We start from the raw sequence: 23,846 nt of genomic DNA, 5'->3' as shown, positions 1-23,846 counted from the left end.
GTCCTGCCTTCAGGGACCTTACAGTCTAGTAGCTAAAATCACATACACGCCAGGACACTAAGTGTGGGAGAGAGAAGTGGTTCTCAGACTTGTGTGTGCACCAAAGTCCCCTGGAAGGCTTCCCTGTATTTTTATTTTGGTTGTAGAAGCTGGGCCCACCCCCAGAGCTTCTGTTTTAAAAGGTCCAGAATGGGGGTGCCTGGGTGGCTCAGTCAGTTAAGCATCTGCCTTTGGCTCAGGTCATGATCCCAGGGTCTTGGGATCGAGTCCCACACGTGCTCCCTGCTCAGCGAGGAGCCTGCTTCTCCCTCTTCCTCTGCCCTTCCCCCCCCAAACCTGTGCACTCTCTCTCAAATAAATAAATAAAATCTTTTAAAATAAAATAAAATGCCCAGAATTGGGCTTGAGAAGTTCCCAGGTGATGGTGTGACCGGGGCTGCACTGGGGACCACACCTTGAGGACCACAGGTCTGGCCAAAAGATCAGGGTCTGGGAGCACAAAATCCTGGGCTGCGCCTTCGTAGACATGGGAGTCTGAGCAGGCTGTGTGATGCAGGGGAGGCAGCATTTCTTCTTTTAATAATGTTGGGGGGGTGCACCTGGGTGGCTCAGTGGGTTAAAGCCTCTGCCTTCAGCTTGGGTCATGATCCCAGGGTCCTGGGATCAAGCCCCGCATCGGGCCCTCTGCTCAGCGGGGAGCCTGCTTCCTTCTCTCTCTCTCTGCCCGCCTCTCTGCCTACTTGTAATCTCTGTCTGTCAAATAAATAAATAAAATCTTAAAAAAAAATAATGTGGGGGAAGGATTTGAATGGAAGGAGGGTGTGTAACTGATCAATCAGCATACAGGATTGACAGGCTTCCCTGTTGGGACATACTTGCATTGGCCAGCCGGGCACGAGGTAGCAGAAGCTATAAGGAGGCATGGGTCCCAGCTGGGAATGAAGGAGGTGTCAGGGATGGAGTTAACTTTGAGTAGAATCCCAAACAGTTGGAAGTCCTAGTGATGGTAACATAAGTGCTTTGAGCCCTTGACTATCGTGCCCCGGGATATTGAATAAGGGAGTGATTCAAAGCACATTTCACTCTGTCTTGATAGACTTGGTCCTTCAGGACTTTGCATTATAAAGAGCAAAGGCAGATGGCTAAAAGGGACCCAATTCTCTCCACCCATGATCTCTTTATAAAGGCTGCCACGTACTGTGGCTTCCTGTGACATCGAGATGGGACTGAAATTCCAAGCAGCCAAACATCAGAAACAGTTGTGTCAGACCAAAGAATTAAAATAAAATGGGGAACTTCGGTGTCCCTACACTGGTTGGCTGTTGGCACTGGGATCCATTCATCTCACTCACTCATTGTTCCAATTCAACACTTTGCTCCCTCTCAGTTTGAAAATGTTGATGTAAAATGTGGCAGACATTTCCTGAACACACCAAAAATTTGAAAAGCAACTCCCAGGGGAGTCGTTTGAAATCGCTCGACAGACTCGCCCACAACACACTCCAGCGCCCTGTGCTCACATCGAGTTTCGGTGGTTACGATCCCCTCCTTCATGGACGTTTGCCTGGATCTCGAAGCCACAGACTATGAAGTGATTTGACATCTGGCACCTCCTGCAAAAAGTGAAGATGCGGGGTGGGAGAGGAGTGGGGGCAGGGGGTAGGGTTCACACACAAGAGAAGGAATTGGGGCTTTGGCTGCATAAATTCACAGCTTCCGGAGGGAGCCAAGTTAGCCCAGCCTGGAGGGGAGGTCTTGACACTGGAACCCAGGGGAGCCATCAATCTCACACCTAGAAGGAGCCCAGACATGAATGGAAGAAATCAGCAGCCTCGGTTTTCCTCCAGCTCAGAGCCCATCGGACAGGTAAGACATTGCTGGTAGGAATGGTCAGCCTGATGGCGTCTGCCTTCAGGAGCAGACCAGCCGTCGCTCCAACCATATCCCCCAAAGTGTTCATGATCAGGCGGCTCTGGGAGCGACTGTCCTTTCAAAAAATCACTATCGCTGTCTGTTCCCTTGAAAGCAACCTCAAACCAGATGTCTACAGGAGGCTACCGGCAGGGCCCTCTGTGTTTCCAGACCCTTCCTGGACCCTTCCTTGCACAGTCAGTACCGGTCTCTGGTCTCACTTCTTCATTCTGTATGGCAAGTGAGCACATAGGTAGAAATACTCTGGCTGGTCTGTCCTCGTCCGCTCTCCTTGCCTGTGAACCACATAGCCCACTCCATAATATAGATGGCGCTAAGCAGAAGTTCGAGTCCCCAACCCTGACACGCAGGGGACGCACTTGGGGGTCTTGTGAAAATACCGATTCAGATCCTGTGGGTTTGGGAGGGGGGCGGAGCTTCTGCATTTTGGACAAGCTCTCAGGTTTTGCTGATGCCTCTGTTCTGCAGACCAGACTTTGAATGGCACAGTTATGGAAGCGCATAGGTTAGTCATCCGGTTAAAACCAGAGCAGAAGTGCCCTATTATTCTGGGTCACCCACTGGGATGTGGGGGTGGGAGGTGGTGGAGTTAGATGTATGAATCTCACCTCAGTGATGGACGGATGGCAATAGATTTTATTTGCACGGCAACTGCCTATTATCGGGTTCAACTTAGGGGTTCTGGATGCTACTTGGTTGTCCTTCTTGAATATAGTGACAGTAAAAAGGAAGTACAGGAAATGACACCACCCCGTGCGGTGGGGTAGAAACCTGAGCTTCCCTTGGAATCAGAAAACTTGTCATCAGAGTCAACCTCTTCCCGGTGCCATTGGGAATTCCACACATGGCTGAGCCATTTGAAAACGGGAAGAAATCATAACTCCCCTACTTAACCTAAGAGGGCAGCTTTGGAGGTAGAGCTTGATAAAATATGGGAAATTTCAATGCAATTTCAAATGATGCAGTATTGACCACCCCGTTGGCCTCAGCAGAGTATTAGCAAGTCTGGGATGGAGAGTAACCCTCTTAACAAAGAAGGTTGCAAACGTTTTCACCATCACACATAGCAATGCCTTATCCTAAATTACATTTTAATATGCTACCCCATTTTATTATCCTTCTTATAGGATGATAATGGGGCTTGCAGCCAAAGAAGATGCTGTATTATCATTACAGCATTCACAGAAAACATAAAGTGATCAAACATCCCCGCTCATTTTCTTAATATCATTAACAGCGAGATTTACACAAGTCTGCTTAATTCAGGCTTGGCCGGCTTTGCAAATGAACTGTCTCCAGAGAGTGGCCCTTCTGAAAAATGGCTCACTTGGGCCCCATGTGAATTCCTTTCTAATGTCAAGCCCTTAAGGAAATCATTATTGAACGTGTCCCAGCCAACACATCCAAGTGTTCCTCTTTGCTTGCAGGAGGATGTCACATTCTTGGACCTGTTTCAGGAGGACCACAAAAGAAGTTAATTTTTGAAGGAGTTAATTTTTGGAAATGGCTATCTCAAAAAAAAAGAAGCCCATCTTTATGAGGCTGAAGTCTGGTCATAAACGAGGTCTCTATAAAAATAATCATTCCTGGAGGAGCGCTTGCCAATCGGCCCAAGCTTCTGCATCCAATTTGTATCTCATTGAGACAAGCGATGTTACGATGTTACGGTCCTAGGCTTGTATATTATGCAATTATAGCAATGTGAGTTTCATTATGTTACTAAAGTGCTAGTTGTTATTAAGTTGGCTATGGAGTCATACTCTCTGCAGATGTTCTTCCAACAGCCCTGTTTTTGGGGCCATCAATGCCATTATCATCACCAGAATTTCCAGATCCCCATGCCACGTTTGTCCTAGGAATACAGGATCCTGCTGGGGCTCACAGGAAGCCCTGCTTAGCCCTCTGGATTGTTTCTGATTGGGCTCAACTTGTGGGAGAAACTGGATTCCTGCAAAGCCCAGCCGAGTAAACAGAATTCTCCCTCCCGGTCATCATTAACCCTTTTTTCGGCAGGCAGCACTTCACACAAATTTAAACCAGATGGGGGAGAGTCTTTGCAAGACGGAGGAAAATGCACCTTTATAGGCTCCACATGGGAAATGAATAAGGGTATGTTTCATGCATCAGTCATCGGTTTCAGGAAATCTGTATTGAGCATTACGTGGAGTTGGCTGGAGGTTCGGATCTAGTTGGGGAAGAGGTCTTCACCATTCTCGGGTAGAGACGACCCCACTGGCCATCCCAACAGCCCCTGAGACCTGGATGTTACAGGTCAGACTGGGTCTGTCGCCAATCAGAACTTTGCTTGATACTATCTGTTTAATCACTCAGCTACCATTTGCTGTGTCTACTCAGTGTAGAAGGGTCAATGGGCTTCAGACAGGGTTCAGCCCCAGAATTTTAGGACAAGGCCAGAAGATGTCACCTTCTCAAACTGAAGGTAATGAGAAATAGCATGAGATTAGAGCAATTAGCCCATCTGCAGACCTGTAAGCACCTGTAAGCAGACTTTTAGCCTTGCTTTACAGATGAGATTGGGGTGTTTCCTAAGTCTCCACCTGGAATGGAGACCTTGGAGGTCTTCACAGCTGTTCAAAGAGCAAACTTTAAGGACGATAAAGGGAGCTGTTATTGTGAAATGCTCGGAATTGGGGAAGGAGTTGCTCTACCTAGCCATGCTCCTGCCAGAGGAGCACCTCAAAATCGAAAGGGGCAATTTATCTCGTTACCCCACCTTGAGGAAAATAACACCTAGGAGCAACCAATGCCCTTTGACGATTTTTGTACTTGGCAAGCCAGCTCTCCCTACTGACTGCACCAGTTACCCCTACTCAAGGTGGTTCCCACAGCGAACTAACAAATTAAAATTCCAGCAGGCAAAACTCGACTTGAACTTGAGGAACAAATTCACACTGCTTACGTCTGAATGTCCCTGGGGAGATTTATAAAAGTGAAACCTGAACCAGTGGGGACCATACCAAAAAGCATTCGTTCCTTCATTCAATCATCTAGGCCATGAACTTGTAAGAGTGAAATTTCCATCCTGGATATCGTCTTGGGCATTGGAGAAGTCCAGCAAATCTCAGTGTTCCTGCTCTTAAGAAGCCTCCAGTATATTATAGTGTTTTTTTTAACCATGGTTTGTGCTCAAGTAGAGAGTTATGAAATCAATTTAGCTGCTTACAAACAGTACTTTAAAAAAAAATGACTTGAATAGGACGAAAAATGATAGAACAGCGTAGAAACCATTAGAGTATTTTTGCTGTTTGTCATTCTTACGTCCCCAAAACCACCAATCCTCCAACTTGCTGATGACGACTGGTGTCCAAAAACTCAGTTCAATTCTGGTGCTACCTAGAATGAGTGCAGACCCCCATAGGTGAAGGGCTCAGTCCGACTTCAGATGCCAGCTGCAAAGGGGGTCCCCAGGCATCTGCACTTCTGCCTGGCTGACTACAAATTGGGGCGTTCACATGACACCCCTCACCTTTGATGACTTGCTAGAATGACTCACAGAACCAAGAACAGCCTTGATAGACTATATCAAGGATGTCAAAGAATAGCCAGGTGAAAGGTCCTTATAGGGTGGGGTCAAGGAGGGTACCGAGGGCAAGAGGGGCCTAGGTCCTCATTCAGGAGGTGTGAACCATTCTCCCAGTGCTGGGGTGTGTTCACCAACCCAGCAGCTCCCCAAACTTCATTATTGTGAGTCTTCTACAAGATTCCATTCTGGAGGCATGATCGATTCAATCGTTTTCCTTCGGTGATTAACTCAATCTCTAGCCCCTCTCCCTTCCTGGGAGGTCATAGGGTAGGGCTTCTGGTTGTAAACTTGGTTGCAGGGTTGGACCAGCTCCCATCCTGAAGCTGTCTAGGCGCCCAAGCTGATAAGATAATGCAGTGGTTGAAAGGGGTTCCTTGTGAATAACAAAAGACACTCCTCTCCCTGAGGACATTTCAAGAACTTGAGCTGCGAAGACCAGATCTACTTTCCATTGTATCACAGTTGCACGTTGTAAGGATTAGTCTTATTTTGTGGCAGTTTCGTTCTCTCCATTGTTCATATATGTGTATATGTGTCTTACTATTGGATCTTGATATAAGGGTATTTCTTACTATGGATTGTTATGAAGAGTTTGAAAGTTCAGTCCTCCCCCAGTGCCCTGTGGACCCCAACTCATCCTCTATGTTGGGGCTTCCGGGGGAGGGGGACCTGATAGTTGATGTTTCTCTGGATCTTAAGCTCCCCTTTTTGGACCTTCCCTTGCCCCGTTCCTCCTACATCGTATAGGGTCTGGTTCCCATAATGAATCCCACATTCCATAATGTGTTGTTAAAGTTTGAAAACACTTTGCTAGAGGAAACATTATAGAGTATTTATGATGATTTGTGTTCAAGTCTAGGAGTTCCACTGAAACTTGTAAAACAGATGAAGAAATGTAGACAAGGAGTGATGTGAACAGGCAGGAAAGGCTCCTTACAAGCAGTAACACAGACCCTGGTCTTGAAAGCTGAGTAGGCTCCCCACCAGTGTTAATGAGAACATTATTCATGACCCTTGTTAAAAATTATAAAGAAGACTTTATTTAAGGGGAGCCATCTAGATAAATGTAGGGACCTCTGCAGTCTGGTTGAGAGGCTGGGCTCACTTTGGAACACAACAAGGAAAAGTGGGAATTGATAGCCAAGGAGTCCGGTGGGAGTCAGCAGATGAAAAATTACTAAGAGGAAACATCGCTGTATTGGATGGTAATATTTTTCATGTACACAGATGTTTTCCTGTATTAGAAATGGAGACCCAAAGAAGTGGAGAGGTCTGAGAGCTTCTCTGCCATTTCGACCAAGAGTGATTCATCTTGAAGACGTGAATGAGCATCATTTGTATCCTTGAATATCTTTTGTAATATACAGGTAACCTAGTAAGTCAACTGGGACAGGACAAAAGGAAAGCGGCAGTGAATTGTGTGAAAGTGACTAGGACAAATATGGAGGAGATGAAAGGAAGATAGGGATAATTTTAGTGGGTTCATTTGTACAGATTCTTCTCAGAGTGGAATCCCCCATTCTGGGGTAGGTAGGGTTCTCCTTTTCCTGGTACAGAGACAGGGAAGGGAGCTCTCTGTGATATTGTGGTTTATAATAAACACACAGTTTGGTCTTTGTTCCTGCTCTTGGCTCATAAATGGGGTTTCCTAGGAGGTAGGAGGAATGGGAACATCTTTGGCCATATTTGGTCCCTTGTCCTCAGTTCCGGAAGTCATGTCACAGCCATCAAAGTGATAGAGGTGTCTTATTAATCATTACCAGCCCCTTGGAACCACACCTGAGTCTAGATCTTGAGGTGACTCTTGGAAATCCCCCAAAGCTGGGAGACACTTTGCCAGGGGAACCAACCATGGTTAGAGGGTTGGAGATTTCAGGCCCAACCTGACTTCCAGGGAGGGGAGTGGGCTAGAGGTTGAGTCAATCCCTAACGGCCCATAGTTTCATCAACCATGCTTCTGTAATGGATTCTCTACACAAACCCAGATGGAGAGGGTTCAGAAGGCACTCAGGTTGGTAGACCAGAATGCATCCATGTGCTGGGACTCAAACTCCACACGGTCAGAAACTTCTGACCTCGGGACTTCACCTTATGCATCTCTTCACTCCACCATTCTTTCAGATCTTTTAATGCCCTTTGTAACAAAATAATCTAGTAAGTGAACCGGTTTCCTGAGTTCTGTGAGCCATTCTAACAAATTAATTGAACCCAAGGAGAGCATTGCTGGAGCCTCCCGTCTATCCCTGGTAGGTCAGAAACACAGGAGACATCTTAGACTTTCCTTTGGCATCTGACATCGGGAGGGGGGCTGGGAAAGGGCAGCCTCGTACACCTCGGCCATCTCCAGGTAGAGGGTGTCAGAACTGATGTAAATCACAGGGCGCCCAGTCAGTCTCCGAGAATTGCTTGGAAAAACTGCACTTCGGAATTGGTGTGAGAATCATACTTCCTCGTGGGAAATTTATGACCTGCTTGAAGGGAGAAATGGGGAGGTCAGCGAGCCCTTTTTGCATCTACTGATTCTCAGTTGCCTTCAGCAACATGGCGTGTGTTGGGACACCATGTTCTGGTCCCCTTCACAGGCAGTGAGGAAACTGGTCCCTAGGGCCAGGCTGACCACACATGGAGGTGGGTTCTAGAGGGGCAGGAAGTGTCTGTGCAGTGGCTGGCGGGAGGGACGCCATGTTAGCTGTGTGACTGGGACAGCTCCTGATCCTCTGTGTGTCTCAATTTTCTTGGCTATCCAACAGGCATAAAAATGGCATTTACCTCACATGATTGCCAGGAGGGTAAAAGGGAGTTAAGGGTATGGAAGTGCTTGCGAGGGTGTAAAGGCAGGTAGGACGGAGCAGGTGGGCGTGGGCTCCATGTTGGAGGGCCAACCTGGGAAGCTTGGGTGCAGGTGTGAAGGTCCCTCCTATGTGGTGCGAGGGTGGCGGGCTGATTAATAGCCTGCCAAAATGTTCCCGTGCTGCTCCCCAGAACCTGTGAATATGGGACCTTCCATGGCAAACGTGTCTTTGCAGATGGGATTAGGGTGAAGATTGTGCGATGGGGAGAATTTCCTGGATTATCCACATGGGTCCATGTAGTCACCAGGATTCTTATAAGAGGGAGGCAGGAGAGCCAGAGAAGACCGTAGGAGAGGGGAAGCCGAGAGTGGACACCATGTGCCTAGTGGCACATGGGCGCCTCTAGAAGCTGGAAGAGACAAGGAAATGGATTCACCCCCAGAGCCTCTGGAAGGAACCCAGCCCTGCCAACCCATTTTAGACTTCTAAGCTCCAGAGCCTTAAGAGAACAAATCGGTGTGGTTTTAAGCCACTAAGGCTATAGCATGGAGAAATGTGGTTTAAGACGCCTATGCCAGAAGCCGGCAGGGGCCAAGAGGAGATGTGCCTATGAAGGGGCCCTGGGGACCATCAGGGGCCATGTGAATGCTGATTGCAGTGGTAGCTCAAGGGCATGGCTTTGTGGAAACTCATCAAACTGCACTCCAAGTGGTAGAGCGGGCACATCTCTGAAAATTATAGTTCAATAAACTTGGGAGTCAATGTCTGCAAAAAGAAAAGTACCTTCCATCTGTCAAATGAGCTCCTTCTTCCCACTAAGCAGAAAGGCAGGAGCCCCGGATCCAGATCTCTACCAGGGAATCGGGTCCAATGTCCACACTCCTCAGGCATGGAGACAGAGGCTCAGAGAGAAGAGATGTGCCTCAGGGCGCACCTCCTTCTGCCCGAGCTGGGCAAGAGCAGAGTGAACATTCTGTTCCCCCTCCCCCCCCCAGGTTTCTTCCCCCCACCTCGAGCCTCTGCCTATCCTGTCTGAGGCTAGAACAGCCAGGAAGAGCAGGGAGGGGAATTAGCCATGTCCCTGCAGTGTGTGCTGCTCACTTTTCAGCAAACCCAGAACCTTCGTAGTGCATGGCGCTCTCTCCCCAGAGTGCTGAGACCTCCCACTCGCCTATATCCCAGGAGGACAAGGCTCAAACCAGCCTTTTCCTTTGTTCCCCACTGCCGAACACTGGGCTCAGGGCAAAGAAGTTGCAAAGACAAAACTGAAATCCCGAAATCCCATTTTCCCAAGTCAGGGAGGCGCCCACCTTCCTACCTTACCCTATCTGTGTGTCTCACCCTTTCCCCCACTGACCCAGTCCCTGGCTGCAAAGGGCCCCCACTGTGATGTGAATTTGGCCACCCCCTAGCCGGAAAGTCCTAACCTCTTGAAGAGGAAAGCAATGCCAGCCCCAAGCCTTGGGACAATTTTCCGTCCTCTGTCCTTCTGTCCTCTGGAAAATTCCACCCCACATCTGCTTTGTCAAGAACTCAAAGCCCTTTTCGTTTACTTTCCCACTTTTCCCAACAACACCCTCAAAAAGGCAGAGAATGGCAAAAATCGGTCTTTTAATTTTGCAGGTAGACAGGGAAGGGTCAAAACAGAAGACAGAAAAAGAGGGAGCCCCAGAAGATGGAAGACAGAAGATGACCCGGGGCCAGCCTCTGAAAGCCAATCACTACCCTAGTCAGGTTCACAGGAATCCTAGCCACCCAGAGGGCTGTGCCAGAAGCTTCCATGAGGAGAGGGGATGGGGGTGGGGGGCTGCATTTGCATCATGCCAGGACCTCCCAAGGGGCTGCTGAGACTTGCCAGAACACTCTGACCCCTGACAGCACGTATGAAGCCCTCAGCCACAGACCCGACGTGATGAGGATGTTGTCATCACTTTGCAGGATAGTGTTTTGCTGGGTCAAGTGAGCAGCTTGGCAGAAAGCTGTAGACTCTCTCCTGGACCAGAAATGGCAGGTGGACATCAAATTGGAGGTTTCAGAAATTCTTAGGGGTCTTAGCTATCCCTTAGTCAAACTGCAGGTGCCACCCATGTGAAAGAGCATAAAGGAGGATGGAGACAGTGTCCCTTAGCACCGAGCCATGTGCCTGAGCAACCTTGAGTGCCACGGCAGAAAGTTGGGGATGGACAGGGAGTAAGCACACTTCGTTGCCCCAGATACGATCTGTCGGTGTTAGGATGCTGTCAGAGCCCCTGGTCCCCTGCCTTCGAAGGCCAGCTCATTGTCTTTTGGCTGCTCAGCAGAAAATCTTTGAGTCAAGCATCCAAAACGAAGAGTTGTTGCCCAGCGTCTTTACACACGGCAGAGGATAGAATTCAGAAATGTAGACATCAGGAAGCAGGGCTGTTGGTTGGTTTTGCTGGAGTTTGTATGTGAAAGCAGGACTCCAAGAGCTTCTACTTGGAGGTTCTGGGAAACGGCAGGATAGGGGACTCAAGGCCCCTGAGGTTTGAAACTCAGGGGCTGCAGATTGTCCCTCCCTCCCCCAAGTTATAGGCTCCCTTTGAGAATCGGACTCAGGCCAGCAGCTCTCCCCAAGAAAGATATGGAAGCAAAGACTTTTGCATGTAAGTGTAGGAAAGGCGGGGGGGGGGGGGGGGGGGGGGGGGGGGGGGGGGGGGGGGGGGGGGGGGGGGGGAGATGGTCAAAGACCACCATGAAGCTCATTCACAAAAAGCCTTAAGCATCCAGGGATGGAGCCCAGAATGTCCATACCATTCATCCCAGCTTTTTGGATCTGGACCCAGACAGGTTAATGTGTTGATCATGTTTCATTTGGGCTGCTGGAACCTCTCTAACAACCCTGCTCCCCCTCACCCCACCCCCTCCCCCGCAGCGGAGCAGGTAGGACCTCAAGCCCGGCTGTCATCACACACCCCACCTGGGGCTCTAGGAAACCTTGCAGCGCTCCCCACCCCGCCCCAGCTTAACGGCTTTCTAGAAGGGGGAGGAAGAGGAGGGCCATTGGACAAAACCTGGTCCTAACAATAGCTTTGGAAATCAAAACGCAGATTTAACGAGGGAGGAACAAAGAAGCGTGTCCCACTCACCTCCGCTCCGTAGAAATACAGAGGATGCACCAACCCATCGCCGCCACTAGATGGCGGGAGAGAGACCAATGCTCCCACAAGCTGGACATTCCTGGGGGCCCAAATTTGGCTTCCACGCCTCTCTCTCTTGGCCTCCGGAGTGTTTGTACACATTTCCGGGAAATTTCATAGAAAAATCTAGGTTTCCAGGCTCCCCTGCAAAACGGCCCCAGGGGCGCTATCATAAGGCTCACCACCCAATCATCAAAGGTCCAGACTGTCCCTGTCTCTTCCATTAGTATGTAAATTCCATGAGCACAGGGACCAAGCTAATCTCCTACCTGGCTCCTGGAAGGAATTCAATAAACAAGGACGGAAAGAAAGAAGGGAGGGAGCGAGGGAAGACTTTATGCAAACCCACTGGTTCTCAAACCTGAGTAGGCATCAGTATTTCCAGGAAGATTTGCTAAAACCCAAGGCAGCTGGGTTGCACACGGGACGTGTCTGATTCAGTGGGTCTGGGTGGGGCCTGAGAATCTGCATTTGTAACAAGTTCTTGGGCGAAGCTGATGCTATCAGACCAGGATCCACATTTTGAGAATCTCTGCTCTTGGCACGTCTTTTCCGGAAGACCAGCTTCTACAAGTAGTTGACAGATTTGTAATAATGCTCCCATCTCTGCCCTTTTATTTTGGAATCTCACAGGCGCTCAGTGAATAGTGGTTCAGTGACACGGACATGCGTGGCTTTTGCTGCCCCAGCTGGCCCTGCGCTGGAGGAAGGGGGCTGCTACAGTGATTTACTGGCCTCTGAAGCTGGAGCCTAGCAGGGCAGAGAGATGGTGTGTATAACGAGGAAGGCTCACTGCCCTTCCCAGAGCAACAACTTTCAGGATGCAAAATGTGGGGAAAATTGGGGTAGGATGGGGGATATAAAATGATACAGATCAGATCAAGATGATGTCATGTAGCCAGGGACCTCGCACAGCCCTCCCCAAGTCACAGGGTAAAGTCAGAGAATCGCAAATATGGAGCCAACATTGCCAGTCAAGCATCGCACTCCTGGCTTCTGAGCTTGGACGGTAAGACCTCAGAGTCCTTCTTAACATTGCACTCAGAGCAGCGACTCAGAACCAATCTGAGTCGGTGCCCAGATGCAAAGTAGGTTGTGCCTGATGCCCAGGAAAGATGCTGTTTGAAAGGAGATTCCAGGAAAGAAATTACCGCCTTGCTTACATCCTGGACCCTCGAACAGAGCAGAGAAGATGAACAGACCCACTGTGTCCTGGCGGGAAGCAAGTATTCAGCAAACGGAACATAGAGCATCAGCCGAAGGTTTGCTTTACCTTCAGGATCTTGGTCACAGGAATGCAGTTGGCAAAGGAATTCTGTGGACAACGGAGTAATGTATGTCAAGTGGGGCCCCCTGAGAACAGGGTCCCAGACTGGTAGGAGCTCTTCCCGCTCCTGCTCTGCTCCGCTGCAAAGCAGATGGAACGGGCGGCTACATTCTTCCGTGCAAACCTTAGCCTGTGGAGTGGGGAAAAAAAATGAGTGTACGCTGCCACCAAGTGGTCAGCATAACACGACGTGGCTAAGGACGTAACAAAAAACCAGTAAACGTCTAACGAATGGATGTAAGAGAGGGGAAAAATGGTCATTATTTTATTTTAGTCTTTTCCAGCAAACTGGAACCCGCATTCCCGTTTTGGTTATTTTTTTTTTTTGACATAAAACGCAAGTATCCAAGAAAGAGAGTCGGAATAATACCCCTGACCATAAAGAATGGATGGATTGGGAATTCAATTCAGGCCCCTTTGGAGCCCGTCCAGATGTTCAACCAGCTGGTCACACAGAGTCCCCTCCAGTCAATTACTTTTCTTGATGTTTCTAATCAACAGTATTATATATGTGATGCTATAAAGTTTTATATTTAATATTAGCTCATAACTCAGGATCCTAAACCAGATGTTTTGGGTGAGAAAGACATTGATGACTTATCAGTAGATTGAACCCAGGCCACTGGCTGCTCTCCCGGCATTTTGCCAGCTGAGCTGTGAAGCAGAGCGGTTGCCACCGGCTGCTTTAGGTATGGTGGGGGTGGGGCGGGGGTGGGACAAAAGAAGGAACCGGAATTGGCACAGAAAGCCGCACCCAAGATCTTGATGAGGTTTCTCTCTCTCTCTCATAAAACAGGAGCTTGTAGCATTGTCTTAAGTAAATAATAGTTATTTGCAGTCCTCTGAACCTACCCTCCTCCCCTTTCTAGCATTAGGACGCTGGGATAAGGGCAGTGGATGGAAGGGAGAAGAAAGAAAAATCCGTGGCCAAGAGACGGTGACTCGTGACTCCCACAGAACCAGTGGGGATTATGTCTTTGGATTTTTAACTGACTTTTCTTCCCGGAGACTACCCGTCTGTGCTTCCCCCATCTAAGCTGTGGACCCAGTTGTAGAGGTGGAGATTAGGCAGAATGGGGAGCAGAAAACAAAGAAGCCTTCTGGGCTATGGTTTCAGGACTCCAAAGGAGAGGAGGAATTCCTGTCCCACCACCCCTCTTGAGAACTCCTCCGATCCGTGGGGAGGGGACCAGAATTACTACTGGGTCCCCAAGAAAGAGGTTTGATGGCTGGCTTCCTGGGTCAGAGTCCTGGGCGAGGCAACAGAGCCTGCCCAGGGGCTTGGGAGATCCCAGAGGAGCTAATCCCGAAAAAAAAGCAAGCGTTCAACACAGTGTTGGGTATATAGCAAGTGCTTGAAAAAACTGTAGCTTGAAAAATTTTCAGGGTCCTGACATCTCAGATGACATGATTATCACCAAAACCAGATTCCCTATAGATGCTCGCTCAGCAAGGGACAGTCAGCCCAGGTCACTTCTTCCCATTTCTACCTTTCCTCCTAACATCAGACAAGATGACTTTTAACTCAGTGTCTTAAAACAAGCCAATCTAAACCAATACGGAATGGTGAGTGGGAATGTGTCCACTAGGTTAGGCCACAGTACCTGGATGTTGAGTCAAACGTTATACTAGGTGTTTCTGTTGAGGTATTTTTTAGGTAAGGGAAACATTTAGATGAGTAGACTTTGAATAACGCAGACGAGATGACCTTTCAAAATGTGGGTGGGCCTTGTCCAATCAGTTGAAGGCAGACGGCCTTCCGGCTTCATCCACAACTCTTCTGGGTCTCTGGCCGGCTGGCTCACCCTGCAGATTTCAAACTTGCCAGCTTCCATGACCCCATAAGCCAATTCCTTCAAATAAATTGCTCTCTTCCTACCCCCTCCCCACACATACTCTCTCTTTACTGGTATATTTGGAGGCGCCTGACTGGTACACAACGATTCCACAAAAATACAATGGAATCCACATAAACGGTTTTCCTCGGGGCCACACCACTCTGCTGGACTGGAAGGCAGAACACGGGGTGTCTGCTGGTGAAATGCTGGGAGACTGAATCTCTCTAGAGCTCAGTTTCTTCGTCTGCAGAACTAGGGGACTGGGTGATAGCAGGAAAGGCAAACAGATTTAGCTCACGTGCCACCTAGAATCTCTGAGCGGCGGCATCCGGAAACAGTGTTAAGAAGGATTCTGAGGTAGTGTGCAGAGTGGAGCTAATGCGACCGCTCGTGTTCTTGTGGAGCCTGACCTCTTGGCATTTGGCGGCTTGAATTTGCCCCCTTTGCTCTAGTACCTTCTTCTCTTTCTTTGCTTCGACTGGTTTCAATCCGACTCATTGGCGGCTCCTGCTCGGGCTTTGTTTCTGGCTCGACCTCCTCTGCTCTAGTTTTTGGTGTGGGGAATGCTGCTGCTGTCTCTGGGTTGGGCCCGTGCATGTTTTCCCTACGGCCCTCGTCTCCCCAGGAGACCTGGATGAGCTCCCGGGTTTTAAGTAACATCTGAATGTCCACGAATGCCAAATTTATGCTGCCACCCTTGAGCTCGTCTCGAACGCCAGTCACACGTGCCACTCACTATGTGCTACATCCGTCCACGATCGGCCACTCAAACATAACATGACGGAAATGGGACCCTTGCTAGTCGCCCTAAACCTGTTCTCCTCTCTGCCTTCCGCCATCCCGCAAAAGGCAACATCATCTGCTCGCCTTGCCAGGCCACATCCTTGGAGTTCCCCTTGATTTCCGAGTTTCCTTTATTCCCCACGCACCCTGCATCCAGCAGCAGATTCGGAGGCCTGACACCACTTCGACCGCAAGCCTGGCATGGGCGTTCTCTCCGTCTGCGCCAGGCCCACTGGCTCCCCACCCATGTCCTCTCCCTGAGGGCAGCACAGTCTAGAGGGGAGGACGCGTACAGGTTGACAAAGAGGGAGCGGGGGAGAGGGAGAAGGAAAGGAGGGAAGAACAGAGAGAAGGATTGGGGGGAGACCACTGTGAATTCATACTGGATCCCTTAGCAAGCCTTTACCTCTACTGCTTCCTGTAATCCTCACCCCATCCTGGGGAGCTGCAAAACTTGTCGCAGGTGACCTGGCTGGTCTAGTTCATGTCCATGACACCCCGAGTCCATGGGCTCCTGACAGCACCATGCCGTCTCCCCAGATGCCAGGTGTGCCATGGCCCCCTCCTCCCCGGACTCCTCCTGACACCCTGGGCCATTAGCAGCACCCACATGGGACACAGCTGGATTCCCAGCATCCAGTCTCTTGTGTCTACCCCACCCCCCCAAACATAGGATCCCTGCTATGGTGTTTCTCAAATTCACGTGACCTGAGGAACCCCGATGCACGTAAAAATTCTGTTGAAGTCCCTGAGAATGTATCCAACAACCCCAGTGTGGGGTAAGAATTAGAGTAAACCTGGGTCCCTTGGGAGTTCCCGTGGCACCAGCAGAACCAAGACCAGAAATGCAACTGCGGGTCCTCCATCTTCTGACGTCTGCTGGCTTCCAGGCACATCTCCTGGCCTTGTCCCCGGCCCTACTTCCTCCTGAATTAACGTTTCAGTGATGGCAGCTATGTGGGTGGCTAAATAGTGAGGTAGGCGGGGGGAGGGATGGAGACGGGGAAGCCGGGGACCGAGGTTTGCATCTGAACTCTGTTACTTACAAGCTTTGTAATCCCGGGCAGGTGGATCCCTTTGTGCCTCAGTTTCTCCTCTGCGAAATGGGGATTATAATAGCACACACACACCTGCAGGATGGTTGTGAGGGCTACGTGATTTATATATTTAAATTCACAGAAGCATGTCCATCACAGAGTTGGCACTCAGTGAACCACTACGGGTCATTTTCCCGGTATTCTCCCATCTTCCATGTCTCTGACCTGTTCCCTTGGCTAGAATAGCTTTCCCCACCCTTGCCGTTCTAGAAGGCTCCCACTAATTTTTCACAATTGCAAGCATGCTCCGTGTTCCGTGAGAAGCCTTGCCTGACCCCATTCTTCTGCTCCCAGGGCATTCCTTCATTAATGCCCACCTTCTTCAGGTGTTTTGTGGGGGACTGGATGGGGCTCCCAACCAAAAAAAAAAAAGAAAGAAAAAAGTCAGGCCTGCAAAAATCATTTTATTTCTCCCACCGGTCTTTGAGGCACTGTGCTGGGTTGGAGGAAAATTCAGACCTGTTTCTTTCGGAATCCCTGGGTTTCCCAGGGGCCAAGTCGGGCTCATGGGAGTCTGCTCAGGCTGATGTAACAAAATACCAAAGATTGGGGGGTTGGGGGTGGAATTCAACAACAGACATGTAATTCTGACAGTTTCTGGAGGCTGGAAGTCCACGATCCAGGTTGGTTTATGTTTGTTTGTTTGTTTGTTTTCCTTTGGAAGCTTACAAACACCTGTCACCTGGCTGTGTCCTCTCTTGGACCATGTCCTGGACTTGCACAGCGTGAGATCGTCCCTGGTGTCTCTCTTGTGTCTCATCTCCTCGACTTATGAGGACACCAGTCGGAATGGATCAGGGCACACCCTCAGGGCCTCGTTTCAATTAATTGACCCCCATTTATTTACTGGCCTGATTCAGAGTCCTATATCCAAATACAGTCACGTCCCGAGGTTACTCCATGTCATGGCTTTGGCCCTAGAATTTGGGGGGAGCACAGTTCAGTCCATCACGTGGGGTACAGAGGAAGCCAACACATTTACCAAGGCAAATGGAGAGGGGAACCCTCTGGTCCTCAGTCATCAGGTCGCAGGGATCTAAGATGCTTGCCATCTCGAGAAAGACCCTGGGTTCCGTCTGCCCAGAGGCCCCCGGAAGCCAGTCTTCCCCGAGTCTTACAGTCGGGGGGACTTTAAAGGTACCTCACTAGCTGCTTGAAGTGAGAGAGGGGAGACCCAAAGGAGGAAGAAGAAAATTTCAAAATAATGTGCCTTGCTGTGTTCCAAGTGTACAAAAATGACATAGATTGTTGGATGGACAGAGGAAAGGACAGATGATAGATGGGTCACGAAGCTTGTGTAGCAAATATTAACAGTGCGCTCTGAGTCCTCGGTGGATGGGTGTTCAAGGTAGGTTGGAAATTTCAGTATAGATTGGTGAGGGCAAAATACTATGGTTCACATTTGCCAGCCTCCCCACAGTTTAGAAGCCTCTGGATGGATGGTGACTTCTTCTTCTTCTTCTTTTTTTAATTTAATTTTATTTTTTCAGTGTTCCAAGAGTCACTGTTTATGCACCACACCCAGTGCTCCATGCAAAAAGTGGCTTCTCCTTATTGGAAACAGCGCTTAGCATTTTGTCACACTGAAAACAAGCCCCCAAAACAGGTGTGAGCTGCGGCCCTGGTGTGCCCTCCAGTGTCCAGAGCGGGCATCGCAGCCCTCGGGATCGTTTCTCGGTGACCAGGTCCCCCATGCCGACCCTGACACCTGCAGGCAGAGCGACAGGGCGGGCAGACTGTAGAAGCCACCCAGACAATGTTTCGTTGAGGACATAAGATGGATCTTGAAGGTGTGCTGATAATCGTAACATTTAATTTCTCCAGCCTCGAGCCGTGGGAGCGCACCTGCTAGGTTGGGGGAAGGGCTAGCCTCCCTCCACCTGAGAAGAATATTCCTATAAAGCGGAGAGAGAGGTGCCTCATGGCCTCTCCCTCTGCTTCTAGGTGAGAGTTTGAATCCCCTCATTTCAGACTCTGGTTCAGATTTTACAGCTGGGACCCTAGGGAGAGAGGGCTCCCCGAGGTCTCCCTTGTAATGCTCCGGGAAGCAGATAAAGGGGGAGCTGGGGGGTCCCAGGTACAAGGGGGCTGGGGGAGGAGAGGGTAGAGTGAGCTGTTAGGGGCTGAACTAAGGAGCACAGAGGAAAAGCTATGTGAAGGTACAGAAAGAGGAGCCCCAGAAGACACCGACCCTGACGACCTTGACCTTGGATGTCCAGCCTCTGAAAGGTGAGAGAATTAATTTCTGTTGTCTAAGCCCCCTAGTCTGTGGTATCATTGTTATGGCAGCTGGAGCAAAGGGACACCAGGCAGGCCCTCTATGCCATCAGCGGACACCTACTGAATCCCTCCACCACCACCCCAAGTCCCCCGCACTGTGCTTGCCAGAGAAGATCCAAAATGAACAAAGCGTAGGAGGCATTCACCGTGGCCAAGCTGTAGCCTCTCAGAGCCTGGGACAGGTTGAGCCCATTTTTCTTTTCTTTCTTTCTTTTGAGACTCCTGGTATATTAAAATATGCACCAGAGTCTTTTTTTTTTTTAATTTTATTTATTTGACAGAGAGAGAGAGAGATCATAAGTAGGCAGAGAGGCAGGCAGAGAGAGAGGAGGAAGCAGGCTCCCTGCTAAGCAGAGAGCCCCATGCATGCGGGGCTTGATCCCAGGGCCCTGAGATCATGACCTGAGCGGAAGGCAGAGGCTTAACCCACTGAGCCACCCAGGCGCCCCTATGCACCAGAGTCTTAAAAACTAATATTCTTTCATTTGAAATCGAAGTGCAATTATCATACTGTGTTGTAGTAATTCCAGGTATACGATAGAGTGATTCAACAATTCCATACATTTCTCAGTGCTCCTCATGCCAAGAGTGCTCTCAATGCCTTTTATCTGACCCCTGGCCTCCCCCTGGCTCCCCACCTTCCTCCCTTCTGGCAAAACGGTGGTATTCTTAAAAACACAAAGGTACCTTTAACACACTCGGTGATACAACAGAATGTTGTTATGCCCGAGAAAACGATGAGATTAACTTAAAAAATTAGTCTGCAGGACAGACGAAGATCTGCAAAGTTTCCATAAACGGCCATGTTGTCAGTCAGAGTTCGGCTTCGCAGCCCCCAAGGACATGTAAATAAAGGGCATGGGTATGTGCCAATAAAGCTTTATTTACAAACAGAGATGGTGGGGCGGATTTGCCCCCAGGCCTTTTCTTGCTGACCTGGGGATGGACACCCAAGTTTAAAGTTGTATGAAAAGTACTTCCATTCAATCCTGCTCATGTACCGACTGTGTAGAAATACTTATACATCTCTCTGAACCGGGAGGGAGTGTAGGCCAAAACATCTGAATCCCATCCCTAGGCACTGATAAGCCAGCCTGTCGGTGAGCCTGCCGGCTGTGAAGTCAGGCAGGTGTATGGACAATAAGCAACTTACTGAGTCTGTGAGCCTGCTTTCCCGTCTGTGAAAGGGGGTAAGGACGGCACCGAGCAGGTTTGTGAGGAGTATTAAGTAAAGGGATGCATGGGGAGGGTTAGACCAGTAAGCAAAGCCTGCAGAAGGCTCCTTCTGCCTGCGAGGGGAGGCGAGCAATGGGACAGCCCCCCGGGGAATGTAGCCGGGGATGCTAAATCTAAGAAATTCCTACTTAAGTTGTTTCAAAGTTCTTAGTGACAAGGAATCAGTGACAAGTTTTTGAGAACGAGCTGAGGAACTCGAGGGCAATATAATTGGTCTTTGGAAGACTGTGATTTGTTTCAGACTTTTGCTTAAGAAAATCCCGAGTCATCTGCTTCCGGCAGGGGTGAGGGGAGGGGTAGGTCAAAAGCAGGAACACCTGAGTTAGACCCAGTGAAGATAACATCATTGTCTACGTTCCCATAGAACATTTTTCTCTGCTCTGGGGCCACATCCCCAGCCCAGACCCCAAGACAGCATCTTGGAGCTCTGGGGGGATAAGATTGTGTCGGTCCTTTTCGTATGCGTACACCAATGTCTTAGCACAAGATCTAGAACCTGTATAAGCTCCACGTGTTGATTGGATAAATATGGGAATGAGTATGTATGGAGAAGGTCAGTGGGGTGGGATCGAGTGCCCTTCCCCTTGAATCTGGGTGGGTCTGATTGTAACTTGCTTTGACCTGAGACTAGTGCTTCGGGAGCCCCGACCGGTGTTTTACATTTGCCTTATTGGGAAGCTCCGCCTGACTACCGGATGAGAAAGTTTTGGTGGAGGGTGAGTCCGCTTGGACGTGTCCCCCAAACCCTAGCGAGCATCAAGGCCCCAGACAGGGGAGTGGGGCCAGGCAGGAGCCTCCAGCCACCAGGCTACCCCGGCAGCCACCACGAGGGACAGAGAGGAAAAGCCATCCTCAGTGAGCAAAACTGTGAGCATTGAAATGATTGGCAGTGGTCTTCATGCCCCTTGACTTTGGGGGTCATTGTATATATACACAGCAACGGACAACATTAAGAGACTCGACGCTAGAGGAAGTAGTTGGGTTGTAGAAAATGCTGGTATCGCTGGAAAGCCCAGGGCCTCTGTGTCCTTTTCCTGCTGCCCTCGTGTCAGGCTCCCTCTACTCCCAACTTCTGTCTTTCTGACTCCTCCTTCTGGAAGCACTGGTCAGACCATCCCATCTGAGAAGGAACATCTATTGCTGTCTGGATCCAGTGTTGGCCCCTGTTCAACGGCAGGGGCGTGGATTCACTGAAGCTACTGTGTTCTTCCTAATTTCCTAGTGTTACTTGCCTTCCATAATCCAGGCCCTATCCCAGGAGCTGATGATACAGCAGAGAACCAGACTGACAGATGCAACCAGATGGATAAATCGTGGGATTTGCATTCCAGGATAAACTAAGATTGGGAAACTCTGGGCTGTTGTCTTCTTGTTTTAGGCATAAAAAGGGGACCCACAGAGTCATTGCAGAAAGGCATACCAGGCCCTGGAGACAACCCGATAACTACTAACTTGCCCTACTTTCTTCACCCATCTCTTGGAATTTTATACAAACAGATGACCCACAGTGATTCTTCCCTTTTTATGCAGTTTGGGATTATTCTGACACGAGCTTAGGGAACCAGCAAAACAGAACCACAATTTGTTATCGTGTGTGGAATTTAGTATTTTTTAAGAAGGATCAAAGTATTCCTCAAGGGTGCCTGGATATTATGGTCAGCTAAGCATCCACTCTTGATTTCTGCTCAGGTCGTGGGTCATGATTTCGGGGTCCTGAGATGGAGGCGAGAAGTCCCCTGGAGATTCTCCCTCTCACTTTGTCCCTCCCACCTCATGCATGCTCTCTCTACAATCATTTCTTTTTTTTTTTTCTTCAAAGATTTTGAGAGCGAGGATGAGAGAGAGAGAGAGAACAAGAAGGGGAGGATCAGAGGGAGAAGCAGACTCCCTGCTGAGCAAAGAGTCTGATGCGGAACTCCAGGATCATGACCTGAGCCGAAGGCAGTTGCTTAACCAACTGAGGCACCCAGGCGCCCTAAAATCAATTCTTATTTAAAAAAAAAAAAAAAAGCATTCACCAAAGGAAAAATTAGTATTTTATTGCTTCAACTTTAAAAAAAATTTTAGCAGTTTGTTTTGTTCCCTACCCCCTCCCGCCAGCTTTATTAGATGTAATTGACATATAATATCGCTTAAGTTTAAGCTGCAGGAGAGGACGATTGAAGTCTATATTGCAAAACGATTACTACCATGTAGCATCCATCACTTCACAGTGTGTGAAGTGGTCTGAACTTTTAAGATCTACTCTTAGTGACTTTTGGGGAGCCAGAGTGGCTCAGTGGGTTAAGCCTCTGCCTTTGGCTCAGGTCATGATTTCAGGGTCCTGGGATCAAGCCCTGCATCAGGCTCTCTGCTCAGCGGAGAGCCCGCTCCCCCTCTCTTTGCCTGCCTCTCTGCCTACTTAGGATCTCTCTCTGTGTGTCAAATAAAATCTTTTTAAAAATCTACTTAGTGACTTTCAAGTGTATAGTATTGTTAATTATAGTCACCTTACTGCATGTTAGATCCCCAGAACTTATAAAGGAGCCTGAATCCTTTGAACACCTTCACCCCCCAGCCCTGGGGTAACCACCAACTTACTCTGTTTCTAGTGATGTGGTTTTGGAATATAGGTGAGGTTCAGTGGGGTGAGGTCTGGAGTTGATGACCAAGGAAGAATTCTTGGGATCTCTTTGGTGCAAAAATGGTGACTTTATTAAAGCGTGGGGACAGGACCCGTGGGCAGAAAGAGGGGCTGCCCCAGGATCTTGCGGAGTGGTGATGATATACCTGGGAGCTGGGAGAGGTAAGAAAAAGGGAGGTTTTAAAAGAACTTTCATATGCTAAAGAGGACCCACCTGCAAGATACTTAGACCACACGGTAGTCTTGCCATTGTCCAGTTAAAGTCGTTTTCCCTTCCAGCAAGGTATTGACCTTAAGGTGGTTGGGAGGTCCCACCCAGAGTTGGGGGGTGGGTTTTAGGGCGTCAGCTCAAGCTTGGTCCTCCGCTTGCCTTCTGCTCCCTCATCACTAGTTCAGTTCTTGATTTAAATTTCCATCTATAACTGAGATCATGCAGTACATCTCTCTGACTTCTTGCTCTTAGCATAATGCCCTCAAGTTCCATCCATAATGTTGCAAATCCTTGTTTGCTGACTGAATAATGCTGCATATATATACATATATATGCAATAATTATACTTGATGTGTACTATTGTATATATACAAACTATGTATATTGTACAATTAGAGTTACAAGTCTATATATTTATACAGAGATAGACCTATGTCACATTTTGTTTATCCATTCCCCCATCAGTGGACACTCAGGTTATTCCCCGGTCCTGTTTATTGCAGTGAACACGGGCTGCATCTATCTCTTCCAGACAGTGAATTCATGTCCTTTGATGATATATGCCCAGAGTGGGGATTGCTGGATTCTATGGTTCTATTTCTAAATTCTTTTAGGGGCACCTCCCTATAGTTTTCCCTAGAGGCTGCACCAGTTTACATTCCCACCAACTGTGCTCAAGTTTCCCTTTTCTCCACATCCTGCCAACACTCGTTTCACTTTTTTTTTTTTTTTTTTCGGTTTGTTTCCTCTTTTTGGTAGAACCATTCTAACAGGTGTGAGGTGGTATCTTGTGGGTTCCATCTGCGTTTTCCTGATTAGTGCTCTTCAGCACCTTTTCATGCACTTGTTGGCTATTTGTAGGTCTTCCTCAGAAGAAAAATGTGTATCCCTTTGCCCATCTTTAAATTCGAATTTTTGGGGGGGCGGGGGCTACTGAGCCATAGCTCCTTACAGAGTTTGTATATTAATCCTTTATCAGACACATGGTTTGAAAATCTTTTCTCATTCTATAGGTTGCCTTTTCA

The sequence above is a fragment of the Enhydra lutris genome, unplaced genomic scaffold (assembly GCF_002288905.1).
Source record: "Enhydra lutris kenyoni isolate GAN:26980312 unplaced genomic scaffold, ASM228890v2 scaffoldscaffold82, whole genome shotgun sequence".
Lineage (NCBI taxonomy): Eukaryota > Metazoa > Chordata > Mammalia > Carnivora > Mustelidae > Enhydra > Enhydra lutris.
The sequence above is the reverse complement of the archived record's forward strand: the minus strand, read 5'-3'. Positions refer to the sequence as shown.